Below are 13,373 nucleotides of genomic sequence, written 5' to 3' on the forward strand. Positions count from 1 at the left end.
GAAGGTGAGGAGGACAGTGGTGGTGGTGATGATGGTAATGTTGGCGGTGAGCAGGGCTTCCACTTTTGGCCAAGGAAGCAGGTGGGGGCTAAAGCCCAACCCACACTGTGCCTGCCATGCCGTGGCCCACATTGCTGTATCTGCCCAGAGTGGCACTTTCTCTAACTCGCATAAAGGCATTCTATGGGCTCACTCTGGCCCCTATGGTATTGACCATGATGATTATAACAATAGCTATGATTTGTCAAACTCTTTGTTTAGTTCTTTTTTAGTTGACACATAATACATGTTTGTGAGGTACAGTGTGATGTTTTAATACATGTATAGATCATGCAATGATCAAATCAGGGTAATTAGCTTACCCATCACCCCAGTGTCAGGCTCTTACTGATCACCCAAATGCTCAATCACATTTATCTGACACATGGTCCTAGAGGCCATGGGAAGCCTGTGTCTCTGTGAGCCAGTTTTCAGAGGGTCCCAGCTCTGCTGGAGGACAATATAGGAGTTTCGGGCCTAGGTGGCAAAGTTGGGCAGGAATGAAGGGCTCAAGAGGAAGCTGATTCCTCCAAGGTGCCTGACTCACCCACCTTGGTCTGGTACAGGGCCTCAGCCTCGGCTTTGCTCTTCCAGGCAATCTTCTCGTACTGGGCGTGGACCTCAGCGATGATGCTCTCCAGGTCCAGGTGCCAGTTGTTGTCCAGGGAGAGGATGACAGACATGTCATTTGGTTCCGACAGTAGTTGGTTATACTCCTGCAGACACAAAGACAATTCTGCTCATATCTAATGGACAGGCCCCTACCACAAACCCCCAAAGTTAGCTTTTTAGTGATGCCACTAAAAAACACAATGACCAAAATGCAGGCCAAAATCTCGGCCAGCAGGCTAAAGAATGAAAAGGCATCTGTCCTCAAATCCTACTGCAGGATGCATGGGTCTCTTTGTCCAGGTACCTTCGATGGGGGAGGAGACTCTAAGAATGTTATCCATAGGCACTGGCAATCATAGATGTGGGGGACACAGAAAAGGAGGAAGAAAAAAGAAAGGGAGTTAGAATATTTGATAGATAAATAGTTTCAAAGGTCTCAGAATCTGAGTAGATGGTGTGGTAATAAATGTGAAGGAAAAAAGCAATGAATAAAAAAATAGGGCTTAAGAGAATCAATCATATCTTAAACATATATTGAGAAGGAAGGGGGACTTACAGCCTAGGAGAAGGGCCACAGGAAGTTGATCTCATCCATCAGGCTCTCCACTGTCACCTCCAGGTCCACTTTGGCCACGTGGGGAGGGAGGACACCAAACTAGCAATTGGCGTATTTTCATTTGCTTAAAGCCTGTACTTGTCCATAATTACAGCAGACCAGTGATGGGCATATTCTTATTTGCTTAAAGCCTATACTTGTCCATAATGGTTATGAAGGGAAATGGAAACCACTTTTACCCTGGTCATTAAACTTAGATTAAGAGTGACTTGAGTATGGCGACAGCTCAGCGACGTTGAGGTGGCGTTGGGCAATTCAGACTCAGGGTGATGGCAGGAGAGCTGGTTGACAAAAAGGACCATAATGCATCACCTTCAAAGGAGAAAAGGAGGCGATCATGGACTCCTGACAGAGAGCAGGATAGAGACCAGAACTGGAAGTCTTCCCCATCTAAAGATAGGAAGCAGCATTGTTCAAGGAACAGACGTAGAGGAGGCAGCCATTCTCGCTTTCGTTCTTGTTCCAAATCTGCAGAAAAAGAATGACGGCACGAAGAACAAGAATGAGATAAGGAGAGGGATCAGAATAAGAAGGACCAATATCAAGACAAGGATGGGCACAGATGGGACAAGGACCAGAAATGATCCAGTTTCTCCTGGCTGAGGAAAAGACTTTAAATCTCGGAAGGACAGAGACTCTAAGAAGGATGAAGAGGATGAACATGGTGATAAGAAGCCTAACGTCCAGCCGTTATCCCTGGAGGAACTTCTGGCCAAGAAAAAGGCTGAGGAAGACGCTGAGGCTAAGCCCAAGTTCCTCTCCAAAGTGGAACAAGAGGCTGAAGCTGTAAAGCAACGGCAGCAGGAGGTGGAAGAGCAGCAGAGGATGCTTGAAAAGGAGAGGAAGAAAAGGAAACGGTTCCAAGACTTGGGCAGGAAGATGTTGGAAGATCCTCAGGAACGGGAATGTAGGGAATGCAGGGAGAGGATGGAGCGGGAGACCAGTGGAAATGAGGATGAGGAAGGGCAGCAGAAGATCTGGGAAGAGAGGGATAAGAGCAAGGAACTGCATGCCATTAAGGAGCATTACCTGGGTGGCATCAAAAAGCGGCACCAAACAAGACATCTCAATGACCGAAAGTTTGTTTTTGAGTGGGATGCATCTGAGGACACATCCATTGACTACAACCTCCTGTACAAAGAACGGCACCAGGTGCAGGTGTTAGGGCAAGGCTTCATTGCAGGCATTGACCTCAAGAGCAGTCACATTTCTGTGGAGACCTAATGGAAAAGGGCGAACCCTGGAAGAAAAGGAGCAGAAGGAGGCAAGACTCCGCAAACTTCATAAGAAGGAAGCCAAGCGCACTGGGATGATCCTCACTGGTCTCAGAAAAAGTTAGATGAGATGAGGGACAGGGACTGGTGGCTCTTCTGTGAGGGCTACAGCATCACCACCAAAGATGGCAAGATCCCCAATCCCATCCGATCCTGGAAAGACTCTTCTCTGCCCCCACACATCTTGGAGGTCATTGATAAGTGTGGCTACAAGGAATCAACACCTATCCAGTGTCAGGCAATTCCGATTGGACTACAGAATCGTGACATCATTGATGTGGCTGAGACTGGCAGCAGCAAGACAGCAGCCTTCCTCATCCCACTGCTGGTCTAGATCACCACACTTCCCAAAATTGACAGGATCGAAGAGTCAGACCAAGGCCCTTATGCCAACATCCTGGCTCCCACCCATAAGTTGGCTCAACAGATTGAGGAAGAGACCATCAAGTTTGGGAAGCCACTAGATATCCAACTGTGGCTGTCATTGGTGGCATCTCCAGAGAAGACCGGGGCTTCAGGCTGCGCATGGGTTGTGAGATTGTGATCACTACCCCTGGGCATTTGATTGATGTGCTGGAGAATCGCTACCTGGTGCTGAGCTGCTGTACTACGTGGTTCTGGATGAGGCAGATAGGATGATTAACATGGGCTTTGAGCCAGATGTTCAGAAGATCCTGGAGCACATGCCTGTCAGCAACCAGAAGCCGGACATGGATGAGGCTGAGGACCCTGAGAAGATGCTGGCCAACTTTGAGTCAGGAAAACGTTAAGGACCACCAAAGTCATGTTCATGGCCACCATGCCCCCAGCAGTGGAGCGTCTGGCCAGGAGCTATCTTCAGCGACCTGCTGTGGTGTACATTGACCCCGCAGGCAAGCCCCATGAGCGTGTGGAACAGGTCTTTCTCATGTCAGAGTCAGAAAAGAGGAAAAAGCTGCTGGCAATCTTGAAGCAAGGCTTTGGCCCAGCCATCATTATTTTTGTCAACCAGAAGAAGGGCTGTGACATCTTGGCCAAATCCCTGGAGAAGATGGGGTACAAGGCTTGCGCACTGCACAGTGGAAAAGGCCAGGAGCAGCGAGAGTTTGCATTGTCCAACCTCAAGGCTGGGGCCAAGGATATCTTGGTGGCTACAGATGTGACTGGTCGTGGTATTGACATCCAAGATGTGTCTATGGTTGTCAACTATGATATGGCCAAAAATATTGACGATTACAAACACCGCATTGACCGCACGGGACGAGCAGGCAAGAGTGGGGTGGCCATCACCTTTCTCACAAAAGAGGACTCTGCGGTGTTCTATGAGCCGAAGCAAGCCATCCTGGAAAGCAAGGACAGGAAGACAGTGTCTTCCTGTCCCCCCGAACTAGCCAACCACCCAGATGCCCAGCATAAGCCAGGCACCATCCTCACCAAGAAGCGCCGGGAAGAGACCATCTTTGCCTGACACAGCATTCTTCCTGTGGGCTGAGGGCATTTCCAAAGCTGCCTCATGCCTGTTCTTCAGAACTCTCACATCCCTTTTTCCAGGTCCTCACTTTTGGGTTATGGGGGCTTATGAAAACAATCCGACTCCCTAGCCCAGACCCCCAGGTCGGGAGGCCTGTATGTGGGGCTGCAAAAGGAGAGGATGATGCTGTAGGAGGCAGGGAGAGCAAATTACCGCAGCTTTTTGTCCCAGCTCTGCCCTCCTTTGCTTTGGGATTGCACTGGGCCATCAGCTCATGCCAGGCTATGGGGGCAGCCAGTTGGCATTGCTCCCCAGACTGAACAGAAACCTGGCTGCCTGATGGGACCTCCTTTGGAACCCAGTGACTTGACTTGACTGTGTAACTGTATAAACTGTGTAAACTGCAGCAGCATTGTTGCCCTAGATGCCCCAGGAGACCTGGCACCATGAGGATTACAGACAGTGGAATCTTACTGTCATCTGAACAGCTGTTTGGATGGTAAAGGACGCTGTTTTCCTGTTTGGATGGTAAAGGAAGTTGAGAACCTTTAGACCTGTGCACAGCCCCGCACCAAGGAGTGCTGTGTGCTCTAGGCATCCCTCCCCCAGGGGATTTTCTAAGTAGATGGGGGGACAGGGTGAACTGACTGTTCCCCTGTCAAAGTGTCCATCTTTGTCACTGAGTGAAATCTCTGTTTTCTATTCTCTGAGAAGATAAGTTTGTATGTTCTGAGAATAAATATATGAATATTTTTTAAAAGTGACTTGAAAATGAGACTCAGGAATTAAAGAGAGTTCTTATGTATAACACTAATGCCTCATCGCAGCAGGAAAGCATTATATTCCAAAGAGCTCAAAGCAATTTGGCAACTGGTGAGCCCTTATAGGCTCTGGAAGCCGCTCAGACACAGGAGCCAATAAAAAAGACAGCAGAATTTCTGCCTTTGAAAGAGATAGATAAGACACCAGTGATGGGGGAACTGTAAGTGTTCACGTGACCCTGGGGCATGTTCTCCCAGGAAGTCTCTCAGGCTCAGGGAGAGCCTCCAAATCTCTCTCTCTCTCTTCATCACTTTTTGCCCCCATCACCCAGGACCCTCTGGCACTGATCTAATCATGAGGGAAGCAGAGTGTGACATTTGAGAAGTGACCAGGCTGGCAGCATTGAGAAAGTTCTGGAACGTTGGGAATTCTCATAGGCATGATGGGAATTTGGCTGACCCCTGAGGAGCACTGTTCAACCTGGCTTTGGCAGCTGTAGTCCCAATCCCAGTCCCCATCCAGCCCCCGTCCTTGCTCACCTACTTGAGAAGCACCAAGTCCTTCTCAACTGCTGCATGCTTGCTCCGCTCTTCACAGTACCTGCAAGAGGAACAGCATGGGTCAGCCGCAGCTGTACCAGAGGGCTGTGCTAGGAGAGGGCCCTGGCTGGTCCAGCTCAGGGGTGAGTCAAGCAGAAATCTCTCTGAGTCATAGGGATCCATGAAGCACTGAGTCCTCCCAGCCCTTCTCAGCACCGGCATAAATGTTCAGGATGTTGGTGATGGAGGTAAAAGCATGAGAGCTTGTCCTCCTCCAAGCCCAGCTACACTGCATGGAATTCAGTCTCCATTCTCCTACCTGCTCCTCATGCTCCCATATGGCTCCCCATTTCCCACACTGAGGCCTGGGCCCCTCCCACAGCCCTGGGGTCTTTCAGTGTTCCTCAGTCAGCACTGAAGTTAATGTCCCTTCCAGTCCCACAGGGTGGGAACTCCCAGAGAGCACCCCTGAGCTTCTCTTTCCCGGGCCCCTCACTCAGTTCAGGCCCTACACCACAGCCACGATGACTGAGGGTCCCACTCTTCTGCCTCTGCCACACTGATGCAGTCAGCTACCCCAGCCACAGGGCCCTATGGGAACAACCGGCCCCGTGAGCTCCCCATGTACAGCTGTAGCCCCAGCACCAAGCACAGGACCAGCACAGAGTAGACATTTAATACCTTTCATTATTATGTCCTTCGTAGTTCATGTCACTCAGTAATAATAAAACCAGCATTATTAACAATCTATTTGGTTGATGAGCCTCTCATTCGTATTAACTAATTAATTAATAATGTGTCACTATTTGCCAGGCACTGTTTGAACAGCATATATCAAATTAGCTCTCAAACAAACTTTCAACGTAGGTACAGTTATCACCCCCATGTTACAAATGAAGAAACTGAGGCACAGATTGGTTAAATAAATTACCTGTGATTGTGCAGTTAGAAAGAGACATAGTCAAGCTTAAACCCGGGCAGTCTGGCTGCAGAGCTTTTGCTCATACACACGGTGCTGCATGGCAGGTCCACCAATGAACCCCGTCAAGTGCCTTCCTTATCCACATTGCCCCAGCTCCTTGTTGATGCCCGCAGAGGCCAGATGACCTTCATGCTCTGGGCACCTGAGCCTCACCACCGGGTGCACTGCCTCTCACCTCCTCTTGTATGCCTCCGCGAGCGCCTGCATGGTGCCCAGCTCCCCCTCCAGCTGACCCCGCTCCATCAATAGTGTGTCGAGGTGAGCCTGGAGGCAGCCAATGTAGGATTCAAAGAAGGGCTGCAGGTCATTGGAGGTGGCCGTTTGCTCCTGCAGGAAGCATCACTTGGTCTCCAGCACCTTGTTCTGCTGCTCCAGGAACTGTACCTGTGATCAACCATGGAGGAGAGGGTTGTGCTCTGTCCAGTCCCCGGCTCAGGAGCAGACCTGGTCTCCAAATCCAGGCCTCCCATGCCTGGGATCCCAGGGGGTCTCAGGGCCTCTGACCCTCTCCAACCTCAGACACTCACCTTGTCAATGAAAGAGGAAAATTTGTTGTTGAGGGTCTTGATCTGCTCCTTCTCCTGGGTCTTCACCTCCATCTAGGCGTCAATCCCCATGTTCAGGGGATACCAGAGGCTCTGATTGATGGTCACCTCCTGGATGCCAAAAGGAAAGGCCCCTGAACCTCCAAAGCCCCAGGCTCCACCAGGCTCTCCTCCAAAGCCACCAGGTCTCCCTCCAATGCTGAAGGAGCTTCCTCCAAAGCCACTTTTCGTGCCCCTTTCTTCAGCCCCACACAGACTGCTTCCCAAGGCGCCCCAGCACCCCTGTGCCCTGCCCCCAGCACCCCTGTGCCCTGCCCCCAGCACCCCTGTGCCCTGCCCCCAGCCTGGGCGGCACCTCCAGCAACCCTTAGTGAGATCTTTCTCCCTGCAAAGCTGTACAGACTCCTGCTGCCAAGGGTGCCCCCTGTCATGGCACAGGCCGCAGCAGCACTGCCTCCCCCAGAGCATGAGCCTGACGGATCTGATGGCACCACCATGGCTCTAGCCAGACACCAGGATGGCAGAGTGGCCACTGGAGCCCTGGGTGGCATGGGAGGTCCTGCTGGACTGCTGGCTCATCATTTTCTCTGGATGCAGGAAGATGTCCTAGTTCAGAAAGCCTGAGGAAAGGGCACTTTCTGATGCAAGGAGAGAGGTGGCCCTTTTTATAAGTCCTGGTGGATTGGCTCACTAATTTGACAATTTCCTGAGCTTGGTTTTCTAGCCAAAACAGGTCAATGCCTCAAATCCCAAACACACCTTAGTCCTAACCCTGGAGCCACCAGATGCTTTGATTTTTCTCTGACATTGGCCTCATTTTTCCTTCACCAGATCCAAGGCAGAAAAACACTTAGGCTCCCTACAATGGATGGGCTGCTTCCTACTGGAACCTAGCCCCAAACTTCAGGGCATTTGCTGTAATTAGGTGATTTTCCATGCTCCTCCCATCTCCGGTGACCTGGGTCATTGACTTCTGCCAGTCAGATCCCAGCTCTTAAAACATAAAATATTCACAGGAGACCTTGTCTCAGTTAATTGTGCAGTGTGGTCCTGAGAGAAAGCCCTTCAGCTCCCCTGGGAACCACATCCGCTGCGGTGGGGTCCTCGGGATGTGGGGGCCATCAAGAGTCTCTAAGGTAATATTTTCCCTTTTTGTCCTGAGGAAGTGACTCTCCTTACCTCTGGACAGTGCCTAGCCTGCAAGGACAGGACTCTCTGCCCTGCAGGGGCTTTACCTGCAATCATCTCATGCCTGGGTGGTTCAGAGTGAAGCCTAACTCCCGCCCAGACCATCAAATGAATGCACTGTACGTTCTAGGCTCTCACCAAGGACTTGAAACCTCATGCTGGGCTGAGTGGGCAATGAACTTTCGCAGGGGAAAAAAGGAGAGGAGGAAGCTAAAACGTCCCATGCAAGCTTATGTTTCCACCTCAGCATCCTTTTTCCTTGTTCCAAGCTCAGCACATGGCCCGGAGCATGGGATCTCTGGAGAAGGCGTGGGAAGATAGACATACTAATTACAACCTCCAGGTGCATTCTTTTGGGACATGTTTCTCTCTCTTGCCAGGGTCATTTGTCATGCCTGACTCGGGCACATTAGAAAACCAACTGACTCTTGTTTATTCACATAATTGGTAGAAGAGGCTTCAATGTCAGGAAACAGCCACTCAGCCAGGCTTTGGAGCCACCCACACATGTTCGCCTGTCCTCAGCCTCTAGATGCCAGGTTCCCAGCATACTCAACCTCTTGCCACACCCAGAGCCCTTCTGTTGGCAATCCAGCACACGCTCGAGTGGAATCAAGCAGATAATAAAGAGTGAATGGAAGCACCGACTTGAAACCCACACCATACTGCAAGTAACAGCAGGCAAACCACACAGATAATGAAGACATGGAAGAGCAACTGTGTCCCCCATCCCAAGACAAGGACAGAGTGTTGCATTTCACTGTGCATGTCTTAGGCTGGACATTAAGGAGAACTTCCTACAGAGGAAGCAGATCTAAGAAGGAATGCAAAGAAAGGCTTTGGAATCTCACTCTCTTCAGATTTAATTAAAAATCAAAGAATATGGGTGGACAACAACCAGACTCTCTGGCAAGGGGCAAACTTTTAGTGTCCAAATTTAAGAAGCAGTTCAGAATCAGATGCCATCAGAAGGCAGGACTGTCTGTGCATATCTGCAGGTAAGCAGACTCCTGGGGGCAAGTGAAACTGTGACATGTTCATGGAATCACAAAACAACGTAGGGTGACAATCGTATAGGATTTGAGGAAAGAGATGTGGGAGATCAGGATGGAGAGGTCAGTAAGGATGGGGCAATGAGGGACTGAGTGTGCATGCTAGGAGTTTGGAATTCACCTAGAAGCACTGGGAAACCATGGGGGGATTTTGATCAGAGAAGTGACACCATCTGATCTGTGCTTTAGGAGGAACACTTGGATTCAGGCTACAAAATGGCTCATAGAGAGGCTCTTTTAGGTTTATTGGAAAATGGATATTTAAATCCAGGAGAAACCAGTCACAGTGGCTCACACCTGTAATCTCAGCACTTTGGGAGGCCAAGCAGGAGGCTTGCTTGAGTCCAGGAGTTCAAGACCAGCCTGGGCAAAAAAGCAAAGCCTCATCTCTACAAAAAAAAAAAAAAATAACATTTGGGCATGGTGGTTTACATCCATAATCCCAGCTACTTGGGAGGCTGAGGTGGGAGGATCGCTTTAGCCTAGGAGTTCAAGACCAGCCTGGGCAACATAGTGAGACCCCATTTCTACAAAATAATGCTGTTTAAAAAAATTAGCCAGGTATGGTGGTGCATGCCTGTAGGCCCAGCTATTCTGAAGGTTGGGGTGGGAGGATCACTTGAGCCCAGGAGGTCAAGGCTGCAGTGAGCCATGAGCATGCCCCTGCACTTTAGCCTAGGCAACAAAGCAAGACCTTGTCTCAAAAAAAAAAAAAAACCAATATCAAACACTCTTGAGAATGCAATGTGACACATTGCTGATGGGAATGTAGAATGGCACAATCACTCTTAAAAACAGCTTGACAATGTTTTACAAAGTTAAACATACACTTACACCACACAACCAGAAATCCCATGCTGGGTATTTACCCTAGAGAAATGAAGACTTACGTTCACATAGCAACCTGTTCATGATTGCTTATAGTAAGTCAGTTTGCAATCACCAAAATCTGGCACTAACCAAAACATCCTTCAAGAGGAGAGGAGATGAACAACCTGTAGCATAACCCATCGATACCATGGAATAAGCCCAGCAATAAAAAGGAGCACACTATTGATACAACGACAACTCAGGTGCAGCTCAAAGGCATTATGCTGAGTGAAAGAAGTCAGTCTCAAAAAGCTACATACCGTATGATTTCTTTACATGAAATTCTCAAAAAGACAAGACTGATGGCCAGTGATGGTGAGCATTTTTTATGTGTCTTTTGGCTGCATAAATGTCTTCTTTTGAGAAGTGTCTGTTCATATCCTTCACCCACTTTTTGATGGGGTTGTTTGTTTTTTTCTTTTTTTTTATTATTATTATTATGCTTTAGGTTTTATGGTACATGTGCGCAATGTGCAGGTAAGTTACATAAGTATACATGTGCCATGCTGGTGCGCTGCACCCACTAACTCGTCATCTAGCATTAGGTATATCTCCCAATGCTATCCCTCCCCCCTCCCCCCACCCCACAACAGTCCCCGAAGTGTGATGTTCCCCTTCCTGTGTCCATTTGTTCTCATTGTTCAATTCCCACCTATGAGTGAGAATATGCGGTGTTTGGTTTTTTGTTCTTGTGATAGTTTACTGAGAATGATGATTTCCAATTTCATCCATGTCCCTACAAAGGACATGAACTCATCATTTTTTATGGCTGCATAGTATTCCATGGTGTATATGTGCCACATTTTCTTAATCCAGTCTATCATTGTTGGACATTTGGGTTGGTTCCAAGTCTTTGCTATTGTGAATAATGACGCAATAAACATACGTGTGCATGTGTCTTTATAGCAGCATGATTTATAGTCCTTTGGGTATATACCCAGTAATGGGATGGCTGGGTCAAATGGAATTTCTAGTTCTAGATCCCTGAGGAATCGCCACACTGACTTCCACGATGGTTGAACTAGTTTACAGTCCCACCAACAGTGTAAAAGTGTTCCTATTTCTCCACATCCTCTCCAGCACCTGTTGTTTCCTGACATTTGAATGATTGCCATTCTAACTGGTGTGAGATGGTATCTCATTGTGGTTTTGATTTGCATTTCTCTGATGGCCAGTGATGTTGAGCATTTTTTCATGTGTTTTTTGGCTGCATAAATGTCTTCTTTTGAGAAGTGTCTGTTCATGTCCTTTGCCCACTTTTTGATGGGGTTGTTTGTTTTTTTCTTGTAAATTTGATGGAGTTCGTTGTAGATTCTGGATATTAGCCCTTTGTCAGATGAGTAGGTTGAGAAAATTTTCTCCCATTTTATAGGTTGCCTGTTCACTCTGATGGTAGTTTCCTTTGCTGTGCAGAAGCTCTTTAGTTTAATTAGATCCCATTTGTCAATTTTGGCTTTTATTGCCATTGCTTTTGGTGTTTTAGACATGAAGTCCTTGCCCATGCCTATGTCCTGAATGGTAATGCCTAGGTTTTCTTCTAGGGTTTTTATGGTTTTAGGTCTAACATTTAAGTCTTTAATCCATCTTGAATTGATTTTTGTATAAGGTGTAAGGAAGGGATCCAGTTTCAGCTTTCTACATATGGCTAGCCAGTTTTCCCAGCACCGTTTATTAAATAGGGAATCCTTTCCCCATTGCTTGTTTTTGTCAGGTTTGTCAAAGATCAGATAGTTGTAGATATGTGGCATTATTTCTGACGGCTCTGTTCTCTTCCATTGATCTATATCTCTGTTTTGGTACCAGTACCATGCTGTTTTGGTTACTGTAGCCTTGTAGTATAGTTTGAAGTCAGGTAGTGTGATGCCTCCAGCTTTGTTCTTTTGGCTTAGGATTGACTTGGCGATGCGGGCTCTTTTTTGGTTCCATATGAACTTTAAAGTAGTTTTTTCCAATTCTGTGAAGAAAGTCATTGGTAGCTTGATGGGGATGGCATTGAATCTGTAAATTACCTTGGGAAGGATGGCCATTTTCACGATATTGATTCTTCCTACCCATGAGCATGGAATGTTCTTCCATTTGTTTGTATCCTCTTTTATTTCGTTGAGCAGTGGTTTGTAGTTCTCCTTGAAGAGGTCCTTCACATCTCTTGTAAGTTGGATTCCTAGGTATTTTATTCTCTTCGAAGCAATTGTGAATGGGAGTTCACTCATGATTTGGCTCTCTGTTTGTCTGTTATTGATATATAAGAATGCTTGTGATTTTTGTACATTGATTTTGTATCCTGAGACTTTGCTGAAGTTGCTTATCAGCTTAAGGAGATTTTGGGCTGAGACGATGGGGTTTTCTAGATAAACAATCATGTCATCTGCAAACAGGGACAATTTGACTTCCTCTTTTCCTAACTGAATACCCTTTATTTCCTTCTCCTGCCTAATTGCCCTGGCCAGAACTTCCAACACTATGTTGAATAGGAGTGGTGAGAGAGGGCATCCCTGTCTTGTGCCAGTTTTCAAAGGGAATGCTTCCAGTTTTTGCCCATTCAGTATGATATTGGCTGTGGGTTTGTCATAGATAGCTCTTATTATTTTGAGATACATCCCATCAATACCTAATTTATTGAGAGTTTTTAGCATGAAGGGTTGTTGAATTTTGTCAAAGGCCTTTTCTGCATCTATTGAGATAATCATGTGGTTTTTGTCTTTGGTTCTGTTTATATGCTGGATTACACTTATTGATTTGCGTATATTGAACCAGCCTTGCATCCCAGGGATGAAGCCCACTTGATCATTGTGGATAAGCTTTTTGATGTGCTGCTGGATTCTGTTTGCCAGTATTTTATTGAGGATTTTTGCATCAATGTTCATCAAGGATATTGGTCTAAAATTCTCTTTTTTTGTTGGCACAAGACAGGGATGCCCTCTCTCACCACTCCTGATACCGGCTTTGGTATCAGGATGATGCTGGCCTCATAAAATGAGTTAGGGAGGATTCCCTCTTTTTCTATTGATTGGAATAGTTTCAGAAGGAATGGTACCAGCTCCTCCTTGTACCTCTGGTAGAATTCGGCTGTGAACCCATCTGGTCCTGGACTTTTTTTGGTTGGTAAGCTATTGATTATTGCCACAATTTCAGCTCCTGTTATTGGTCTATTCAGAGATTCAACTTCTTCCTGGTTTAGTCTTGGGAGGGTGTATGTGTTGAGGAATTAATCCATTTCTTCTAGATTTTCTAGTTTATTTGCATAGAGGTGTTTGTAATATTCTCTGATGGTAGTTTGTATTTCTGTGGGATCGGTGGTGATATCCCCTTTATCATTTTTTATTGCATCTATTTGATTCTTCTCTCTTTTTTTCTTTATTAATCTTGCTAGCGGTCTATCAATTTTGTTGATCCTTTCAAAAAACCAGCTCCTGGATTCATTTATTTTTTGAAGGGTTTTTTGTG

General features: G+C 47.1%; 1 pseudogene; it reads left to right on the forward strand.

Moving 5' to 3' along the window:
- Positions 1 to 1,536: 1,536 nt before the first annotated feature.
- LOC129010299 (probable ATP-dependent RNA helicase DDX23) lies at positions 1,537 to 4,045 on the forward strand (annotated as a pseudogene).
- The last annotated feature ends 9,328 nt before the right edge of the window (positions 4,046 to 13,373 follow it).

This window comes from Pongo pygmaeus, chromosome 10 (assembly GCF_028885625.2).
Source record: "Pongo pygmaeus isolate AG05252 chromosome 10, NHGRI_mPonPyg2-v2.0_pri, whole genome shotgun sequence".
In the NCBI taxonomy this organism is placed as follows: Eukaryota; Metazoa; Chordata; class Mammalia; order Primates; family Hominidae; genus Pongo; species Pongo pygmaeus.